The sequence below is a fragment of the Peromyscus maniculatus genome, chromosome 6 (genome assembly GCF_049852395.1).
Source record: "Peromyscus maniculatus bairdii isolate BWxNUB_F1_BW_parent chromosome 6, HU_Pman_BW_mat_3.1, whole genome shotgun sequence".
NCBI lineage: Eukaryota > Metazoa > Chordata > Mammalia > Rodentia > Cricetidae > Peromyscus > Peromyscus maniculatus.
In genome coordinates, this window is record NC_134857.1 from 124,127,502 (window position 1) to 124,149,142 (window position 21,641).

Sequence of the window (21,641 nt, forward strand, 5' to 3'; positions counted from 1 at the left end):
GAGCCAGGATTAAAATAGCTGTTTCTTCTGCTGCCCAGTCTACCCAGTGCGGTTTCCTTGCATCCCCAGGCTGTATCATAACCATGCGAACTTTGAGAATCAAACCAGCCAACATAACGTAGAACCTGAATGCAGTCCCTGCCTCCATGACTGGGATTCTTAATCTCCAGTTTTGCTTGGTGACTTAAGACATGGCCCCATGGGATCACTCTTTCTGCCTGCATACAACTCCCACACAAGAACAGAACTCACATAGCCCTGCTTTAATTTTCATCATATAAATAATTAATCCTCCATTTAAAAACACGTTAAGATGTTTTATTTCTTAATCAGTTCATTTGACTGGGAAACAAAGGTGTCTGCTGTTCACATTTTCTTCTGAGTTCTGTTACTCTGGTAAAAGTTCCCCCACAAGATTTGGCCCTCACTCACTGCTTCTGCAGCTGCCAATTCATTTCCAGAGCTTCTATTTTACAAAAATGTTTCTCACTTTAAAAAAAAAAAAATGTAATTGAATGTCTGCTCATCACAGGGTTTCTTGTGTTCGGGCCCAGGGTGTTAAACATTTTGGGGGTTGACTTGGGTCAGCTTTGAAATTTTCAGACAGTGAAACTTGAGAAGGGCCTGTACCTCACATCCTGTTCAATATTAAGTGGATATTTGACATGGAGTGGCTGCGCTTCTCGACGGACTTCAAGTGCACCGTATAGTTTACAAGACTGGTAATTAAAGGAAAGGGCTGCGTGGATGCCCATGCTTTTCAAGGCCATCTGCACGGGCCCACCATCACCCTTTATCTTTCAGTCGCATTGAAGTGGCACAATCACCGAACGAAAGGGTGGGTGGCTGCGCGTCTGCAGAGATGCCAGCGCTGATGAAATCGGAATGGGGAATTCTTTCCTAAAGAAGGGAAAGAGTGGGAGAAGAATTCCCTGAGAGGAACTGCCTCCACTCCATTCATGCTCCCTATTTGTGCCACTTCTGGATCAAGTTTTTAATTTAACAAGATTTCATTGGGGGAGGAGGTGGGTCAACCCCATCTGTCTGGGGCCAGAGTGTGCTCCACCTGGTGGTGCAATTGATTTTTGAATGAACTGGGCTTTATTTCAGTACAGTAGAGCGATTGTTTGGTTGCTTTTAAGCACTAGCATTCTTGGAATCTGATGGGCAAAAATAAATAAATGAATGAATGAATGAATGAACGAATGAATGAATAGATAGATAAATAAATAAATACATATATAAATAAATAAATAAATAAATACATTATCCTCTGTAGCCCTGGTTCAAAATGACATGGCTGACTTGGAGTTTGAAATGTAAATGGAAGGGCTGCATTTGCAGGTCATCATACTGTACAGCATCCATTCCTGGCACACTTTCCAAGACCTGGAAGGGAGAAGAAACAGATATGAGCAATGACCCCAGGACTCCACAGCTGCCGGTATTGGGGGCTGGCAGACACAGCCACTGGCCCTGTCTCTGTCTGACACCACCCGGGGAGGGAAAACGGGGGTTGACTGTCCCAGAGAACAGTGTCAGAGGCATAAGCAACCATGTGTTCCTTGCACCCCTGGGGAGAGACACAGAGGAAATCTCCCCCTCCCACACCCTCCTTTAAAAGCAGGTGGATTGACATACAGTTAGCAACTCTTTCTTCTGCCTCTAGCTTTATCTTCACCACCCATAAAGCCTCTTTGAAAAGAGAATAGGGTTTATAAAGATTCTCTTTCTTTACAAAGGAAAGCTCCCCACACCTAGAAGGCTCATCCAAAAGCAATAGTCTGCACCGCTCCCCAGACAGGATCTTGTACAAGGATATGAATATTCGCCTTCGGCTCTGCACGCTCTCCTCACAGCTCTCTCCCTGAGGGACTCTGCTCAGGGTTTATTTAACAGGGACTTTAAAAACAACCAGGGACGGGGGCTGGAGAGATGGCTCAGAGGTTAAGAGCACTGACTGCTCTTCCAGAGGTCCTGAGTTCAATTCCCAGCACCCACATGGTGGCTCACAACTATCTGTAATGAGATCTGGTACCCTCTCCTGTATACATAATAAATAAATCTTTAAAAAAAAAAAAAAAAAAAAAAAAAAAAAAAACAACCAGGGACAGTACTTGTAAGGGGTGGAAATGGTCCCGAGAGGAGAGAAGGGAGAAGGCTGGAGAATACTGTTGAGGGGAGGGGACTTCCACTTCAAAAAGGCCTGATGGGGAGGGAGGTTAGGGTAAGACCCAGAAGCAAACTGCAGCTGGCGGAGGAATCAAGACCCTGGACCCAGCTCTTGAAGCTGGAGAAGGAAGCTCTGGAAGGCAGGAATCGGGACTAGAGAGAGAGCAATGCTGCCTACAGGATCACCAGGGTCAGAACTGGTCCACAGCCTACAGCTGCACCCGAGGCAGAGATCCAATCCCAGCATCACCACTGCTTCCAAGCTCTGTGAGCTTGCCCGAGCTATAGAACTCTTCTCCCTCGGTTTACAAGACCCTCCAATTGAGAGCAGTCATAGGCAATAACACAGAAATATCCCTGCTGTGGGAGAATTCCACACTAAAACCTGGTGTGACAAATCCCAAGTAATGTGATCATTAGACTCAAGGCCAAGATGCATCTCATTTGCTGAAAGCATTCAAGCCTCCATAATCACAGGAGCCACATGAAAGCTCCCACAGGGCTTCCCAAGAAAGACCATAAGTTTCAGCTTAAGTCAACACCATCCCAGGGAGGGTCTGGCTTCGCCGAGGATTCCCTCCAGCCTTTATACAATGACCATCTACCGAAGGAGGCAGTCAGCACCACTCTGCCTGTAAGACAGCCAAGGCATTGGCATCTTGTGTGCCTCAGGGCTCCACTGGCTTTCTTCAGGTTCAGCCTGACCAAGCTCTCCTTGGTACACTTTTGAGGTTACTGTACCACTCTGTGACAAGGAGAAAACACCTTGGTATACACCAAGGTCATGTTGAAGCAGGTTCTCCACCCACCTCTGTATTTTAACCTTGTCCCACAGATTCGAAATGCAATCTGATCTTGCTATTGGCTCATGTGATGATCAATTTTATGCATCAGCTTGACTAAGGGATGGCAATGGGAAGACATTTGTTCTCTGGGTCCCTGTGAAGCTCTTTCTGAAAAAAGATCAGTATTTGGATGGATAGACTAAGATCACCCTTGCCAAACTGGTGGGCGCATCCAATCCACCCAGGAACCTGACTAGACAGAGGGATAGAGGAAGAGGGAGTTCCCTTTTTACAGTTGAACTGGTATGTTTACTTTCTCCTGCCCTGAGTGACCACACACCTTCTTCACACCCTGACTGGAACTAATACCTCCAGCTCCCTTGGTTCTCAGACCTTGATGTGTAGAACAGAAATACCTCCCAGCCTTCCTGTGCTCTGCCTCACAGACACCAGCTTCGGAATTTGCGATAATCCCATGGGCCTATATCTCTGTATATCTCCACTTATATCCTATGGACATAGCTTCTCTGGAAAACAACGACTAACATGGCCGGATTTGGCCCTGCTTTATTTTCTCAGTGGAAAGTCATAGCGAAGATGATGCTTTGGTGAGAATTTAGCTGTAACTCCCATGCACATTTTTTTAACTGTGACTTTGATGGCACAGCAGAGTCACTCACCCACTCCCTTAGCTCAGAGCTAGAGAAACACTGAGCTTGAGACCAGGTCTACACTGCACCTGGATGCCTATATTTGCCAGTAAATAGAAGCACATGGAGTTATTAATTAGCATTTATGAGTTAATTAGCATTCATAAGTAATGTCAACACAAGATGATGAACTAAGCTAGATTGTTTGGGAAGGGGAGATGAAGGATAAAACTTCTCCTCTACTTGGATTCATATAAATGTTACTTCCCTAGAATGGGACCCCCACCTAGGAGTCAGAAGACGTAAACACAAACATCCAAGGAAAGGCAGTAAATTCCCAGAATCTGAGGGTGGCCTCTCCCGAGTTTCTGGTTCTCATTACTAATCTGCTTCATATTGAATGGATTTGAGACTCTGTTTAAAGAAAACATACAGTAGCAATATAACCATCCAAGGTGGCCGTGTGTGATTCTCCTTCATGAAAGTTTGAAGTTGAAAGGAAATTCAGAGATCACTGCCTCATTCCCCAGGCTTCCACAGGAAAACCACATCCTAAGTGAGTGATGGAGCTGGGTCCACAAGCCTCACATCTCTACCTCTTTTCTGTGACTCAAAAAGCTGATGAAACCGGCATTACCAGATTTGGAGCCAAGAAGTCCACCTGAGTCCAACGTCACTTCTCTTGAGTAGTCACCATGTCTACCGAGAGGGTGTGCTCGGTGTCTTTGGGGACCAGATGTCACTCCCATCCCTTTTCAGTCCAGCTCACGAACCTCATCGGTCAACATCCGTGCTTTGACCTCTTCTGTGCAGGACAATCCCTCAAGAACCATTGAACTTTAATGGAGGTCTTCTGCACTTAAAGAGTCCACCTTCTTAGAGATTAAAGGGGGTTTTCAGGAGAGGGGAGGAAAGAGAGAAGCAGCTGGATGGATGAGGAGGAGGCATGGTCGGAAAGCTGGCAATCTCTAGAGGATTATCCGTTCTCAGTTGGCCCATCTATGTGGAAATCTGACCGTTTTCACCCAGATCCGTATAACATCTGAACTAAATTTCACAGTGGTTTTTACAGATTAAAGCAAACACCTTTTAAAGCTTTTCCCACATCCAGTTCACCCCAGGTGTTCTGCTCACCAAAGCCTCTTACAGAAAGATGGTTCCAAATGTTTGCTTGCAGCACTCCCCTCCCTGGCTGTCTCGCACAGCATTTCTCTGACTTTTAAAGGATAGCCTGCATCTCTCAATTAGGATGAGTAGTTTCAAAGTCAGCTTCCAGGTGCAGAGCATCACTCCAGAGTCCCTTGACGCAGTGTACGGGTTGGTATCTTGGACTAAGTTAAAGCAACATCCATGAGGGCCAGATGGGACAGGATGGAAGACCAAGTATTAAACTATGATCCAGCTGCCACCAGAAAGGTTCAGTAATAACACGTTTCTATAAACAACTATAGTTCCCATCATAGTAGAGCCATTATAAACTATTGCAACTCACAATTGTGCATTGTCTATGGTTGTTAATGGAAAAAAAAGTCAACAAGGCAAATGTGGCCTCTATCTCTTATTTGAGTTCATCTACATCAAATGTACGTGAAATTTAGTTTAAGCTTGATCACCAGAGTGTTGCAAAGTAGTTCACCATTCTTCTTGTCCCCCAAGGCATGATAACCTTAGAATGCAATGCTTTCTTTCATCTTGATTTTTGTGCTCTGATTATGGGATGGTCTTGTGTGGTTATCTGCCTTCAGAATTATCATTCAAGAGCTTAATGAATACAGTGAAGTGATCCCAGCCAATGAGACCTTTCCATGCATCATGAGTACGCAGGGCCTTCTGGGTTACTGTTCCAAACTGCTGGTATTCTGGAGCTCTGGCTATATGAGAAATTGTTAGTTTCTCCTATCAATACTTTGGGTATTACTATCATAGGTAATTTGGGGAAAATGGTCAATTTTCAACAATATATAATATTGTTCAACAATATAAAAAGCCAACTAGGCATTATCAGCCATGTGGAAGAACCTATGGACAGGGAGGTGGAACCTCAACCATGTCTTTTCAGCCCCAAGTTTTTCTTGGTGTCTGCCACAACTAAGGTGTTAGGTTGGTATAAATGCATCATCTGCCCATCACATCAGCCTTCAGGTATGGCTTTTGTAAGTGTCATCTGTTGTAAGAGGATGCTCAACTTTCATGACAAAGAGGAGTTGTCACTGCAAGCAGGCAAGTAGAGCACACCAGACAACCCCATCCCTGCCAATGGCCCTATGTCATCCATGGAGTAAAACTGATGACCCTGTCCTTGCCTTGACCTCTGCTACGGCAACACTCACCTGTGAGATTCGTCACCCAAACCTTTGGTCTGCTTGGACTACCCCTCTATCCAGACCTCCTGTGTATCACCAGAGGTATTGAGCAGCCATTGATTCCCGAAAGCTGTCCTCTCTTCTCTTTCTTCCCCAATCACCTCATCTTTTATGACCTCTTTATCACCACTTCTACCATTGTGTTTAGTAACAATCTGGCTAAATTTCTTTTTTTTTTTCCACCACCAAATTGTGACCCTCCTAAAAACATCTTATTTCTCTTCATTGTTTTCATATTTCCCATACCAAAGACAAAAACCTACCACATAGTAGCTGCTTAAGAAATGTGCAGTGGCTAATAGTCCTCAAGTAATGTGAAAAGGTTGTGGGGAGATCATTGATTGATAATGCCACTCAACAGCCTGCCTGGTAGACTAGGAATGGGAATGCTATCTGCTCTCAAAGAGCCAGATAGCCTGGAAAACAATGGCAACAAGCCACCAAGACTAGCAACCTCTGTGTGACTGACTCAAGCCTTATAGACACAGCCCCTAACTGCTTGTGGGGGCAGCTACATTTGCACCTGGTTTCAAGGTTGCCCTTGAAATCACTATTTCCTCTTCTGATGACAATTTCACCCTTAACCAGAATCTCTTCTAGTCTGGGTGGCCTGCCTGGTAGACCTACCTATTCTTGCCCAATGCCCTCATCTTTGAGAGGATGAGCTTCGGAACCTCTTCTCAGACAAGGTTCCTGTGCTTATCCACGTACCATCAAACCCGGGTAAACAGACTATCTAGAGATATCCAAGTGTTCACATGGGTGATGAACACAGGCCTGACTGCCCTGCTGAGTGGGTAAAAGCAGCCCTATTTCTTCTCGGTTGGGGTCAAATACGGCTGCTAAGATAATGACCCCTTGCCACTTGGGTCCGAAGTGCCCTCCCAGTAGCCAATGCTTCAAGTCCAGAGGGACTCTGTTTCATCCCTTGCTAAAAAGCTTTCTCCCTTTGGGACCCTGAGTCTGATAAAACAAGAATTGGTTTTTGGTCTGGCTGCCTAGAGAAGAAACATATGAGACACCTTTGCATTGTGGGAAAGAGGCCTCTGCATTGTCTTTAGGCAAAAAAAGCATAATGTTAGCAGTTAGCCGAGAAGACTGGCCAACTTGCAGGTCCAAAGACAGTGGGGACCCACAGGCTTACTCAGATCCCTCCATCTAATATGTCTCATGGTCCTGGTCTTTCTCCCTCAGAACCTGGACTGGCAAAAACAGTACACTCACCTAGGTTGAGCATTCAAATTCCTCTGGAACACTGTCAATCTTAAGATGTCTCTGGCTCTACTCTCTCAATGTCTAACTTTTCTGCTTCCTAATTATAAAAAGTTACACTTGCTTTATATTTAATCAATAAGGCCTTCTGGTTTTCATACTAATTGCTAAATTAATTACCTCTTTTTCTAAAGCATTTATGCCCTCCCCCTAGTGATAGCCATCAGTACTATTGTCCTATTTCCCAGATGCTGGATACATTCACCAACCAGCATACCATTTCAGCTTGACATTGATCTGTCTCTGTCCCATGTCACTCCAGAGGTGTGGTCCTCATAACGCTCGGCCAGCAGATAGGCCCCCTCCAGATTCCATCTTCATATCACCTTCCTCAGACTACCCCTGTACCAACTCTTTAGGTTGGCTTCCCTGAGAAGCAGCAGACTTTGAATCAGATATTTGTGCACAAGAAAGTTATGGCCGGGTGGTGGTGGCTCACGCCTTTAATCCCAGCACTTGGGAGGTAGAGCCAGGCGGATTTCTGTGAGTTCAAGACCAGACTGGTCTACAAAGTTCCAGGACAGGCTCCGAAGCTACAGAGAAACCCTGTCTCGAAAAACCCAAAAAAAGAAAAAGAAAAGAAAGAAAGGAAAGAAGGAAGGAAGGAAGGAAGGAAGGAGAAAGAGAGAGAAAGAAAGAAAGGAAGGAAGGAAGGAAGGAAGGAAGGAAGGAAGGAAGGAAGGAAGGAAGGAAGGAAGGAAGGAAGGAAAGAAAGAAAGAAAGAAAGAAAGAAAGAAAGAAAGAAAGAAAGAAAGAAAGAAAGGAAGAAAGAAAAGTTATTAGTGCGTTCTCTTAGGGACTGCTCCTTGTAGAAAGAAAAACAAGAAGGAATCCAGGTGGGGCTGGGGGAGAAATTGAGCTCTGATGAAATCAGAGTAAAGGCCTCAGCTGTCCTCACCAAGAGCTCTGAACCTGGCTTGGACTTAGAAGTTTCCCCACGCCTGGGTCAGGGGGACAGATCCTCATACCCCTGCAACACCAGTTTGTGGAGACAAGCTGTCCCAGCAAAGGAGGCATGGCATCAAGTGAAGAGGCCTTGGTCAGCAGAAGACAATTAGCGGAGAGGACTGACGGATGAGCTGCCAGTCATCAGCACAGCCAGCTGCTGGAGGAGCAAGCCCTTCATTCCCAAAGTGGGGTTAGGGTGGTTCAAAGCAGGAAGTACTGAAGAAGCCAGCATTGGCTTTCGGTTGCTGAGTGACCTTGGGTGAATCAGACATGCTCCTTATCTGTAAAATGGAAATAGAAAAAAAAAAAAAAAAGGCCCACCTCCTAGGGTTGTCACGGAGATTAAGTGGAATAATGATGCAATGCACCTTAATACAGAGCACTGTACATAATAAGCACTGTAGCCTCTTTTAGCTGTAAGAAGCTTAGGGCTTATATGGGAAGCTAAGACTAAATTATAGAGTACAATGAAAGAGTTCCTAAATGGTGGGCATTAGGAGCTTAGATGCACTGAAAATCAAGGAAGCAAAGATGGGTTTCAAAGAGGGGATGATCAATAAACACAACGAGTTCGGAAAGGTGCAGCAGAAGAAATCTTCTACATGAGAGATTAACAAGAGCAAAGGGCCCAGGAACAACATGGCCTTAGCAGGGTCATGAGACTGTCAGCCTGACGGCCACAGACCATCTGATCTAGAACTGTTTGGAGATCCATACAGGAGCCCCTCGGGAGACCGCAGCAGACACGGCTGAGTTAAGCCCTGAAGTAGTTGGAGGAGCTTCCTGAGAAATGGAAATTTGACAGGGAAGAGGAAAGAGGAGGATAGTGAGCAATGGGAGAAGAAGGAGATGAGAAGGACAGAGTAGAGAGAAATGAGAAGAGACAAAAGACTGAGAACAAATTGGAGATTAAAAGCCAATCCAGAAAACCAGGCACTGTGGCTTATGCCAATACTCCCAACTCCAGGGAGGCAGAAGCAAAGCAATCCACTGCAAATTCTAAGCCAGCTTGATCTAAATATCAAGTTTCAGACTAGACAGGGTAACTCGGTGAGACCCTGTCTCAAAGCCAAAAGCAAACCAAGACAGGGTCCGTGACAGGGTTTAGTGGGCAAGGTTGTTTGCAGCCAAGCTTAGCAGCCCGCGTTCAATCCCCAGAACCCACAGGGTAGAGGGAAAGGATCACCTCCAGCCATTTGTCCTCTCAGCTCCACACATGAGCTATCACACACACACACACACACACACACACACACACACACACACACACTTAAATGTAATATATATGTTTAAAGCCAGTCACGAGAGCACAGGAACAGAGAAAGCAGGACATTAAGAGATGGTGGTCTTTTCATTCTTGAAGCTCTGTTTCAAAGGGTTGAGTGCTCAGCTGGGTTATTTCTTGGTGAAACAACATGTGTATAATTAATTACTAAGAGGCCAGTGTGTTTTCTTTATTATAAATAGTCCCAAATTAATGTCCCTTCCCAAAATGCCTACTTTTCCAACAGGTGTGATATTCTACCATCTGCCCAACAAAAGAATCTAAATGTCACTAACTTCATAAAAAAAAATCAAAAAATTTAAAAAAAAAAAAAAAAAAAAAGGGAAAACAGTATAACCAGCTGCCTGGGACCCTTGTTGATTCCCACGATACCTAATAATTTGTGCTTGTGGAGCACATGGGGCACCAACTAAGTTAGAAATGTTAGTGTCTATCGCTCACAACACCCCCAATAGACAGGAGGCATGGCACTCCCTTTTCAACAGATCCACTCATTCAGCAAATACTTATTGGTTCCTACATGCCAGGCATTGAAATTACATAGAATTTGGCTACATGAAGCTTGATTCATACTTTTGGGGAGCCCACTCCCTCAGCTAATCTGAGAACCCCCCAAAGGCAGTAACCACAACTTTTCCTCCCCAGAGTCCTAGGGCATCTGCAAGAGGAGCTGCTTTCTAAATGTATGTAGACTTTTAAAAGAATTAAACCCTCCAAATCAGCTACAAGTCCATGCTGCCGTTATTACAGATGTTACCTCTGAGCCATCACTGGCTAAGGGCCTCACTTCCTGGGGAAACCCCTAATCTAACTTCATGTCTGCTCTTCTGAAAGATAAAGCATTCACTCATCCTCTGAACACTGCGAATTACGCAATTTCCAAAGAGCTTTGCATTTATTGGAAACAAGGTTGAGGCTGAGGCTGGGCCCCACACTAAGACTTGCTTTTTTCTTAAAGACTTTTGGCTTCCGTGAAGATTTTTATATCGAGCAGAAAAAATAATAACAATAGAATTCAGGATCTAGAAATCACTCCAAGTCAATATCCTCCTGCTAGTCTGGGTTGGGTGTGGGCAAGTTCTGTTTGGCAGTTCCAAGGTCCTGACTGCTATAATATCAAATAGCCGGCATGAAAGAGAAACAGATTAGATGTTCATCATTTCCCTGACTCAGGCCTCGGGATCTTGTGTGGGTGAGACTACACTCCCGAGAGAGTGCAGGTGGATGATCAAGCAACCCTCTTAGACAAGATCCTCAAACCTATCAGGCCCCATGGCCAAGTCCCAGGGAGCTGGAAGGAAGATCGTCTGTCACAGTCTGTGCCCCAATACCGTACCATCTCCTCTGCCCTCCCCAAACACACCCCAATGTAGGCATCGATAGAAAGCTAGGTTGATCGCACATGGAAGGTCTCCTCTGCTGTCTGTCAGGAGATAGCCAAGCACCAGATAAGGCTAGCCCCAGGCCTGGAACGACACCAAACAGGCCCAGGGAACTCAGGCCTGAACCTGCTCCTTACAACAGACAATCCATTTTCACAAATGTCAAAAATCAGGCCCCGGACACCTGCTAAGCCAGGGAACACACTAAATAAGTCGCTGGCCATTTCGATTGTAGCAGTAATAATTTCTCTTTCCTTTTTGGTCCTAACGTGGTTCAATGGCTGCATGTCCGCCTGCTCTCTGAAGAGCTTCAAATGAATGACGTTTAAACCACGACTCTGAAGCTGATGGAAGTTGAAAAGAGGACTTGGCTTTCTCTCTTTGAAAAATATGACTCGCACTCCTTGACTGAATGTCACGAAGGAAAAAAACATCTCAGAGTTTTTTCCTTTCACTTTTCTCGCAGGAGGGTGGCAGAGCCCGTCCGCCACGACCACAGTTGTACATGAAAGTTAATATTTCCAAGGCCCTGCATGGGACACCTTTCCCAGAATTCATGTTCTCCATGGGAAACTGAAATAGCACACAAGAGTTACCCTAAGTAGATTTAAATAATTAAATTCAAAAATTCTCAAACCACTTGCTGTTTCAAATTTATTTCTTTAATAACAACTCAGCCTCAGCAACAGACTGGATTAAGATTTCATTTATTTGAAATTTAAGGTATATCCAGCTCTGGGTGTTGTTTTTAAGTATTTAAGGGGAAATTTGTGCTTGGTGAAAACGAAGAGACGGCAGCATTATAAATTCATTTCCTCTATTAGAAGCAGGGCCTCGCCTGCACACTGCAGCTGTTCCGGGCGGCCGGCCCAACCGGCTGGCCGGTGAGCTGCAAGCAGGCGACCCTTTGTTTGCCCAATAGGAAAGACCGGGCCAGCCCCACACCCTCCCCAAGAACTATTTCCTCAGTGGCGCCAGGCAGTGGGGCAGGATCATCTGGGGTGGTTTTCATGTGGCAGGGCAAGGCATCCTTTGGGATTCCAGGGCAAGGATCTAAGGATCCATTTTCACCGTGACCTCAAACCATGCTTTGTCCCAGACCCCGAAGGCAGAGGCCACTCTGGCCTGAGCAGGGTTTGCTGACCCCTGGGACGACCCTTCTCGTGCATTCAGCAAAGCAGAACGCAACTGAGAAAGCAGGTGTTACGTCGCAGGTAACAGCCCCATGGTACTTACTATTCACGCTAACAATTTTACAAACAAGTGAGTTTCTTATGCATTCATCGCCACCCCCAGGCATTCATATTCTTTTTAAGTACAGAAACCTTAATTAGATTTTGACCACAGACCCGGATTTGACTTACCCTGACAGGGTTTCCATTAGTACAATCTGTGGGGGAATTCAGTGTTTTAACATCTGTGTGCCTGAGGCCTATCTCACATTTACTGCAAAACCCTGAAAAGCTCCCTTGTAAGGCTCTCTCCGTTTCCTCGCGCTCCCAATTTCACAGAAGTCATTTCAGCACCAAACAGTAATTAGCAAAGGGATGGGCCTCAGCTGACATGAATGCAATTTATTGTTTTCCACGAGGCCCTGAACCAAGCAAACAAAGAACACAGTCTAGCTGTCTGGCATTTTATTAACTTGTATTGTGTGGTGCACCTTACGGAAGGGAGATCTCCGGGAGAGACCCAGCAGTTTGTGTGTGGCAACAAGCAGACTTGGAGAGAATGTTAATTTCACTTCAATTAGGCAAGTTTTGTGGTACCTCAGCCTGCAATATAGGACAGCCACTTTTATAATGATCTTCCGTATTAACTTTATCATCACCAGACTTTTGCATAAATGCAACCTTTCATCTTTAAAATGCCAACACTTTTTCAATTTTGGCAACCGTACAGCACTGCTAATTATTTGCTCATTATGTGTGGTTAACTGATGAATCATTAATAAATGAATGAATGGCTAATATATTTTTATGGTAATTGGAGATATAACTGATTGCAGACTTCCTTAGCTTCTCAAAATGGCACTGAATGAGCAGCGCCTGCCTAATTGTTTACAGATGATATTTATGCACTGCCCCAGCATTTCCCACAATTGTGGTTTATCGCTGGCCAACTCTCCTCGGCCCAGGGTAGCAGTTTGGTTCAGATCAGTCCGGGCAGAGGGGAGTGGGTGGTGGTGTGACCATGTTCCCTTCATTGTATTTCTGTCACCTAGTCCATGGATGGCCTCCTGGCCACTTGCTACCAACTGGAAGGCCGTGCCCAGACTGTATTTGCTTGGGCATCGGCAAGGACACAGCCACCATGCTGCTGTGGGCACCCTATTCAACGGCACATAAAGACTGACACTCAAGCATTCACACCATCCAACTGCTACTTGTCTTTCTTGGCACACAATGGAGTAATGGCCAGTGGCCTCCCAGCCCAGCACCCCTGTGGCTGAGGCGGTTAAATACAGCCTTGGACAAAACTCCAGAGAATAAAAAAAACCAAGCGAAGCTCCTGGGCTCTGGGCTCTGACTCACCATTCCATGACTGGTCTACAGGCTCAGAGATGAACCACGGGATTACCAAAATTATATCCATCATGCTGTAAATCAGTCATCACCTACAGTTTAAAACAAGCAGTCTGTATTTGTTGACAACCCCTGAGAAAATGAAAGACGATGGAGTACTAGCCAAATAAGGCTTGTTTAGCCTCATGCAAACAGACAGAAGATCAAGTTAAAAATGCAAAGGAGATTACCAATTCTTAATTATAATTATTTAACCAGGTGGGTAGTTTCTCCTAATGAACATTTCCATGAAAACAGAATAACTAATGACAGTCTTAAAGAAGCCTTTGTCTTTCCATGTACTAATGATCACATTTATAAATATGCAGCAAGGCCCCCGTGTACATTGCTAATGATAAGTAATTAAGCACCAGGCGTGGGAAGCCAGTGAAAAGGGTCATGGTAATGCAAGAGAGGAAATTAAAAATGCAATAAAAATAAGTTGCTTAGAAAAGATTAAATAAACTTGTGGCTTCTCCTCCTTCCAGAAAGAAAAGAATGATTTCCTCATTCTTCTAGAACACTGTGTCAGGCGACTGGACAGCTCACTGTGTCTCTTCCCACCCTTGGCTTCCACATTAGACTCTGACAGTTTTCAGACACTGAACGCCCCCATAACCGACCCTGTGAGGATGCAGTGAGTCCTCAATAAAGATGGCTGAATACATGATTGAAACGTTCAGAGTGCATCTTCTCTAAACCAAGTGACTGTCATCAAAGAATCTTTTGACATGACCCTCAATCCAAGGAGCCCTGCCATGCAAGCATTTGGAGCCACTTGAAAGACACCAAGCCTGCCTCTCATGCAGTTTCTGAGACAGCCATTCATTCAATCTCTCTTAATATATCATCCCCAAACAGAACAGGAATCCGAGGCGCTGAGGGAAAAACGTGGACTTTGCAGAAAAAATTACAAAGTTGGTTGTAAGACTTCTGTTTGGGGACCGAATTGGAACCCCAGCATTTCCTTTAAGCATTAAAGGCACACCAAAGAAGTAAGTGGCCTTCTTGGCAGAAGAAAAGAGGCTTATATTTGGATCTCCAAAGCTCTTAAATAAGGGCAATTTTGATTCTTTTTTAAAGTGTCTTCGTAAAGCTCCCAGGCCACTGAGGATTTTTTTTTTCTTACAAACATTTTAGACTCCTTGATCTCAAGTCTCTCAAGACCTCACATTCCCTAACTGTTCTGTGTGGTTAATCCCTTGGTGGAGGAATCTCTTCTGAGGCTGCATTCTCGGGTTAACAAGAAGTCAACAGCAGCTCCCAAACATCTAAACTTTGGTGGGATGCTTGGAGGGGGATGGTTCCTTCTTCAATCTCAATCAATCAATCTCTCTCTCTCTCTCTCTCTCTCTCTCTCTCTCTCTCTCTCTCTCTCTCTCTCTCTCTCTCTCTCTCTCTCTAGCTCTCTCTAGCTCTCTTTAAACAAGTTCTAAGGCAAAAATCCAGGTCTTGGCTGTTTCTATCTTAAGACTCCTTGTGAAAGCAAATGAATCTTTTTCTATTACATAAAATCTTCAACAAGGCCACACTTCTTTTGTTATCAGACTTGGTCATCTGCACAAAGCCAACTGCACTCTGGTAATGGCCATTTAGTACCTGACATTCCAGCAACCTGGAAGGCTGAGGGCGCATCCTTGCTGGCTCCCAGGCCGTGCCTCCCCAGGGCTGAGCCCCGCTCCTCTCCCAACCGCGCAGCCCGGCCACTCTGCGGGCTTATCCTGACCCCCAGTGGCTGGTACTGTCATCCTTCCGGCCCACACCGCCTTCCCTTCGGGTCAGCACCGCCCTAAGGCTCCTTAGATCCCAGCTTTAATTGACAATTAAAACAAACTTCAGTTCTCACAGGCATCAGCCGAGTGAAATTTCGCAACTTGGAAGTTTCACAATTCAATTCCCTTGAAGCAAAAACGACAGTTTCCCTGAGGTTTCACGCACACCTCGCCATTTGTTGTTTAACTTCCCCCCTCCAGTTTCTCGCCCCACCCTCCACCCCACTTTTATTTTCGAGTCAGTCGTGGAAACAGTTTAATTATGTTTCTGGGGTCCTGTATCCCCTCTGCCCGGATGCTGAGTCAGCATTCCTTGGAGCCCCAGGAGGAGTGTGTTTATTAACCGTATTAACTGCATAGTGGAGCTCCCAGGGACCACCCCATCCCCAGGGAGCCATTAATGGCTTCTGCCCACCCTCCTGCGGGTTCAGGCCATCCGTAGCATGCAGTCAGCAAACCGGCTGACCCGGGTGTGGAAGGGCTGGCCCTGTATTCACTTAGCAACTGAATACGGGACACCCGGTGGAGTGTGGATTCCAGATTCCTGCCACACTCGAGTTTTAACATAAGTGTGTCCCAAATACTGCCTGGCTGAGATGAATTTGTACTAAAAGTATTTGTGGTTTATCTGAAATTCACATTTTGGGCCCTCTCTATTTCACTGGGTAACCCTACCAGCAGACAAAGGAGGCGTTGACTTTTACCAGTTCTATAGCTCAGATCCGTGGATAGATGGGTGGGCCTGGCTCCTGTGAGAATTAGTGAGGACTTGCTTTTTTCAAGTAAGGAAATGCAGTGTAGATTACTGGAGATCACGGACTTGGTCTGCCCCCTGTCCGTTCCTGCAATGGTGTCCACCACGATTTTCCCACCAGCATTGACTCCTACCACCTTGTCCTGCAGGGGCTTCCATACCCACAACCAATTCTCCAGCCTTCCGATGTTTTCCTACCACACAAGTTAAAGCAAAACTTAAAACGAAAGTGACTACTTTTAGGGGCGACAGATTAATTGCAACAAGATCATCAAGAGGTCCAAACAGCTACATTTTGTATGCACTGATAAGTAAAAGGTTTTAAAAAGCAAGTTTTGAATTACAGTTATCGTTTAAAAACACACGCATGCAACAAACAGGTCTATGGCCTTGGGAACACTGTACAGATCTGTTACCGACAGTTCTGCAAGTTCCCTCCACAAGTTTGTCAGCTAAACCAAATGTTAAATGGAAAATATTTGGCGGGATTTAAAATTAGACCCACACACATTACTTACAGATGTTTCCATGCAAGACATGAAACTGAAGCACTCCAAGTCATAAACCCCACAATGGTGTGTTTTTTTATATCCAGAGTTAATTTTTATTATATAAGTAGCCATATGAAGAAGGTATTGCACACTGCCTAAATTAAATACGGAGGAATGGAATCAGCAGTATCCCTTTCCAGCATATGGCCCAGCAAATCACATTACAGAGCTTTCCACATCTCATTAACTGCAATGAATACAGTGAGTTTTCTAATAGGTCACATCTTTTGCCTGTGAGTGGTGAGCAGTGACTTACTGTAAGAATTCGAGGGATGACCCTTGTGCTGAAATTAAGAGGTAATCTAGAATGGGCAGGGTCACCTGGTCAAGACTGATCGCGACATTTCCTCATTATTGTTTTAGTTGGCTCGCGCCCCAACTGAGAAATGCCTTTGATAATTTCACTGACAGCAAATACCACACACACTGTTATTTAATGAGTTCAGGCAGGATTAGCTGACAATAAGGAATATAGTCAAGTGTTTTGATTAGAGCAGATTTTTTTCCCTGGGGTGGGAGGGGAACTCATAGCAATGCAGAAGCCTCTTACCCTGTGACCGCCCTGCAGGTGAAAAGGCAGGAGGAGCTACAGAGCCCGGGGTTGGCCGAGACAGCGCCTTTGGGCGGCAAATGGTGAAAGGCGAATTCCAGCTGGAACCCACACTCAGATGTCTGGTTCCTCTTTTGCACAACAAGAAAAAGAAATACTTCCACAATTGCTCATCATGTGGCCTTTGGTTGAGATGAATTACCAATTTACAACCTCTTGTGTTTGGAAGAAGCAAACTGTGCTCTTTTGAGGCAAGAATCAGGAACCTAAAATCATTCAAGCTTTCTTGTTTATAAGGCCAGAACGAGGCCAAAAGCCCATTTTCCCCTCTGCTCTGAGCCCTTTCAATGGGGAGTTAGCTTGTCACCATCTGCACTAATAGACATGGACTGGTGTGTGTGGAAGCACACACAGAGGGAGAGGGAGGAGGGAAAGCGTTTTAAATGCTTGCAAATTGCTCTCCTGCTGAGATAACACAGAGCGTAGTGAGCCTCAGTCGTCACACATTAAAAATGGGCATTTGGCTTCTTCTCACCCAGCTGCAAGGGGAAGAAGGGTGCTATTCTGAACAGCCAAAGAGAAAAGAGGTTCGTGGTTCTTAGAGAGGACGGGCTTTCTAACTGCATCTTGTCTGGAAGCTCTTGTCTCACAGCTCCAAGCCTGAGAATTAGAGACAGTCAGCAGACCAGCCCAGGAGCTAGGTGGCAACTGGTCCACTGAAGCCCTGAGATGAAGAATCATAAGCCCCAACGTGCAGCAGAAACCGAGGACATCAAGATGGAAGGCCTGATGATAACATTTTGTACAGCTGTGCCTAAGACCAAAGTGAGTTTTCTTAGAGAACCTGGAGGCTTAAGCCCTTGGGCACAAGTGGTCACAGGAAAGAGCTGTCTTGGGAAGACAAAGTCTCTCTGTCTCTGTGTCTCAGTCTCTCTCTTACACACACACACACACACACACACACACACACACACACACACACACACACCTAGACTAGGAAGCTGTTGGGTCCAGTAGAGAGGGTAGCATAGGAAAAATCAATCTAGCATAGCTCATGGCCAAGTATCCAGAGGTAACTGAGTCTATCAACACTCAGAGGTCATGTCCCAGAGGGAAAGAAGCAACTGTATTCTCAGAACAATGTAATGTGTGATTGTGGGATCTTCAAAGAGACCATCCAGTAAAACAGGGAAGAATAGCAGCCGCTGTGAGTGGAGTGCCCAGGACATCAAAAGTACACTTAGGAAGTTTTAAGGCTCATAGACCGGCCTCTGGCTGGAATGTCTTCAAAGACATTTTCAGCAGAAAACAACCTGGCCCAAAGCAGTCCCCTCAAGTGGGAAGAACAAAGACTCTGGAAAGCAAGAATGAGAAGTATCCTGCCCACGTCCTGCCCACATCAGGAGACTGAGACAGGGCCTTCAGCTACCAGATGTAGGCAAATCAGGTCAGGCTTAGGAAACCAAGGCCAACAAGGGGCCTGAAGAGACGTGATGCTTATGCAGCACCCATGGGAGAAGACCTTCAGCAACACTCTAGGCAGAAGGTGGTATCTAGGTGATTAAAAGAGATGGGGGTCTAGGTTACTGTAATGGATATCTGTTCTATCGTTGACTTGAAGCACCGCCCCTAGAGATGTAGCAGGTAACTACTGTCCTACTTACCTATGACCTTGAAGTACCTGCCCCTGGGGTGTGGCCTCGGGGCTACCCTTAAGACCTGAGACACACATAACCTCTCTCTTCTCTCCCTCATGGGCTTGGATGCTGGGACAGACTCAGGCAGAAGAACAGTGTGGGACTGTACCTCGGCCTTCCAGGACTCTATGATAAATCTATTCTATAGTGAGTCTTCCTTCCTAATAAATTCCTCTACTCTTTAAGCAGACTGGATTTCTCATAATAGGTGATCAAACAGAAAACTAATCTTTTAGGAGAGGGAATCGCTCATTCCCACCCAGGGAAACTGCCCATGGACATTTTAGCTCTTCAAAACAGTAATCTGGGTAAGACTCCACATCACCTAGTGAGTTGTACATGGACCCACCAAGCCATAGACTCCGGTTACTCACATGGAATTCATGTGGAATCTAGACAAGGGCATGGCTAGACCTTGCTAGATAACAATCACAAACTAAACTGCTCATATCCTCAGAGTATTGTCAAGATCTTTCTCTTATGCCCTTCATCACTGGGTTGTGAAGAAGACACACATAGCTAAGTAAAAGCACCCAAGTCTCAGCCTCAAGCCTTCAGATTCCAAGTCAAATATTTTTATTACTGTAAATACCTTTTGTAAACTAGACCATTATCACTCTACAGTGCTGGGGCAGTTGATGAAATGCCCATCATTCGTGTTCATTGTGGCATGTATTGAAAATGTAGAGTATCTGCTTTACAATATCCTTGGTTCTAAAGTGTCTGGGATGGGCCCTCTGCCTCCCTAATAGGTGCAGCCAACTTGACCTTCCTAAGAAAGGGCATCTAGAATCCTTTGGACAGCTGCTCATGACCCATGCGTGGAACTAGAGCTTGATTTATTTTTGGCAAAATCCAAGCACACATCTTTAATCCCAGCACTCAGGAGACAGGGGCAAGTGGATCTCTCTAAGTTTGAGGCCAGCCTGGTCTTCAAAATGAGTTCCAGAGCAGCCAGGGCGGTATAAAAAGATACTGTCTCAAACAAACCAAAACAAACAAACCAAACAAAAATAAAAATTCTGTTAAGACTTTAATGACACCAAGATGGCTCTTCAACCAGGGAGCATCTAGCCCCTCAAAAAACAGGTGGCAGATCCCTCTACTCTCTTCTCTCTCTTCTCTTCTCTCTTCTCTCTTCTCCTCTCCTCTTCATATCTGCCCCCCTTTTCTTTCTCTTTCTTCCCCTTCCTTCCTTATTTCTTTTATCTTTCAAATATCCATTCACTGTGGTACTCAGGATAAACAGAAGACTCTTCTCTCAGAATCTTGACCCCCAAGTCTAGTATATGAGAAGGACCATTAAATGTAAGGAGGTTTCTTGTTGAAGAAATAAAAACTTCAGGTGGATGTTGAAGATTGGTTTGTGGAGGAGGGGCTTAGAGCTCAGCAGTAAAAAGCATGCCTATTATCTCCAGCATGGAAAAAATAATAATCATAAAATCAAGGGCCAAGATGTTAATAAGAATTCTGCTTGGGGCTAGAGATATGGCTCAGCAGTTTTGCAAAGGACCCAGGTTCAGTTCCCAGCACCTATATGGCATCTTCCAGACTTCTGTAACTCTAGTTCCATGAGATCTGACACCTTCTCCTAGTCTCCACAGTCATACACATAAAAACACTTTTTGAATGTATTAGAGGAATTCTGATTTTCTATAGGAGGGTTTGGAGGCTTATCTTCTATCACAGTTTCCTGAAATTAATAGTAGATATTTTTCATCTATTTATCTGAAGTGACCAAGCACAATACAGAAGTCCAATGTATCCTTATGCAGGAAAATGATAGCCGAGTAAGCAAAAGGTTTACACCTAAGAAACTGCTCCTCCTGTTCCTGCCTCCTCTGCTTCCCACCCTCCCAAATGCTTCCTCTCCTTCTTACTACCCTGCTTCATTGCAGCCAACTCTGACTCTGGAAGTTCCCATCCAAGCTCGCACTCACCCCACCCCAAGCCAAGAGCACTCACTTCGTGTTGTTCATATTGCTTCCTGCTCTTCCTTTGAAGCTCCCTTGATGGCTCTAGAAAGCCCTCTCGTGATACTCTATTCTCAAACCCGCAGCTTGCCAAAGTCCCTAACATATGCTCTGGTTAAATATTGGAAAACTCAACAATCATTTACAAGTAAAGATTGACAAGTCTTAGAGGTTGGAATGGAATCACAGAATTTGGTGGTTTTTAAATATTTCTCTAGCTAGTGACAATATTGTAAACTTCGTTTCTTCGTCAGTAAAATGAGGTTCAAGAGCTTTATTCTAACATTCTAGAAGTTCAAGGCTTGGCCAAGGTCATACTGAAATCTATCAGTAGAACCTACACCCTTTATAAGGCTATATACTCTTTGTTCTATATTATGGGGTGACCATGTATACAAGTCAAGCCGATATGTTGGCTTCCTTTCCTTACTTTAAATGTGTAGCAATTTGAAGACAAGGAGCAAAATCTTGCCTCTCCAAGTCCTTTATTATGTTTTTATAAAAATGTGTATGAGAGTTTAGCAGCATGTATGTTATACACTACATGCCTGTCCAGTGCTTGAGGAGGCCATAAAAGGGTGTAAGATCCCCTGGAACTAGTTACATGTTATTATGCCACCATCTGGATGCTGAGAACTGAACCCAGGTCATATGTAAGAGTGACAAGTGTCTTAACCTCTGAGCTGCCTCTCCAGCAACTGCCTCAATGTCCTTTAATATTTATAGAGTACTTAAGTACCAACCCTGTCTTACCATCTCTATCCACCCACCCTTCCTTCTCCTTATATTTTAAGCAATAAAGATACCTAGTAACTGCTTTTAAGTGAGTGAACGAGGGAAGGAAGGAAGGAAGAAAGGAAGGAAGGAAGAAAGGAAGGAAGGAAGGAAGGAAGGAAGGAAGGAAGGAAGGAAGGAAGGAAGGA

At 44.9% G+C, this 21,641-nt stretch overlaps 1 long non-coding RNA gene across 1 annotated transcript; it reads right to left on the bottom strand.

Moving 5' to 3' along the window:
- Positions 1 to 1,264: 1,264 nt before the first annotated feature.
- On the bottom strand, positions 1,265 to 20,802 carry LOC143274010 (uncharacterized). Its single transcript, XR_013052403.1, has 3 exons — positions 20,711 to 20,802; positions 4,245 to 4,938; positions 1,265 to 1,389 (listed from the first exon to the last, which is right to left on the bottom strand). It is a non-coding gene; the product is annotated as an uncharacterized LOC143274010 (long non-coding RNA).
- Positions 20,803 to 21,641: the final 839 nt, after the last annotated feature.